The 505-nt window shown below is 38.4% G+C and overlaps 1 pseudogene; it reads right to left on the bottom strand.

The window, feature by feature from the left end:
* Positions 1–132: 132 nt before the first annotated feature.
* On the bottom strand, positions 133–251 carry LOC113222822 (annotated as a pseudogene).
* Between the last annotated feature and the right edge of the window lie 254 nt (positions 252–505).

The following is a 505-nucleotide window of genomic DNA, read 5'->3' as shown; positions in this document are numbered from 1 at the left end:
GAATGCATAAATAAAATGTGGCATATCCATTTAATGGAATATTATTTGACCACAAAGAGAAATTAAGTACTGATATACACTACAGCATGGAAGAAACTTGAAAAATTAGGCTAAATGAAAGAAGTCAGTCACAAAAATTGCATGATTACATTTATTTATGTTTATTTTTATTCCATCCTCAGATAGGGGACACATCAAACTGATAAGGACAGATACTACACTTGATTTTAGCTGAAAGGTCAAGAAGTAATTTGCATGATTCCATTTATATGAAACATCCAAAGCAGGGAACTGTAGGTGGTTCTCTAGGGCAAGGAGATGTTGGGGGGTGAGTGTAGAAAGAAGGACTGACTGCTAAAATGCATGAGATTTCTTTTTTTATTTTTTTGAGACAGTGTCTCATTCCATTGCCCAGGATGGAATGCTGTGGCACGTGATTACAGCTCACTGCAGCCTCGACTTCTCCAGGCTCGGGGGATCCTTCTGCCTTGACCTCCCAAGTAGT

This window comes from Piliocolobus tephrosceles, unplaced genomic scaffold (assembly GCF_002776525.5).
Source record: "Piliocolobus tephrosceles isolate RC106 unplaced genomic scaffold, ASM277652v3 unscaffolded_35431, whole genome shotgun sequence".
In the NCBI taxonomy this organism is placed as follows: domain Eukaryota; kingdom Metazoa; phylum Chordata; class Mammalia; order Primates; family Cercopithecidae; genus Piliocolobus; species Piliocolobus tephrosceles.
This window is presented reverse-complemented; position numbering and strand designations above follow the sequence as displayed.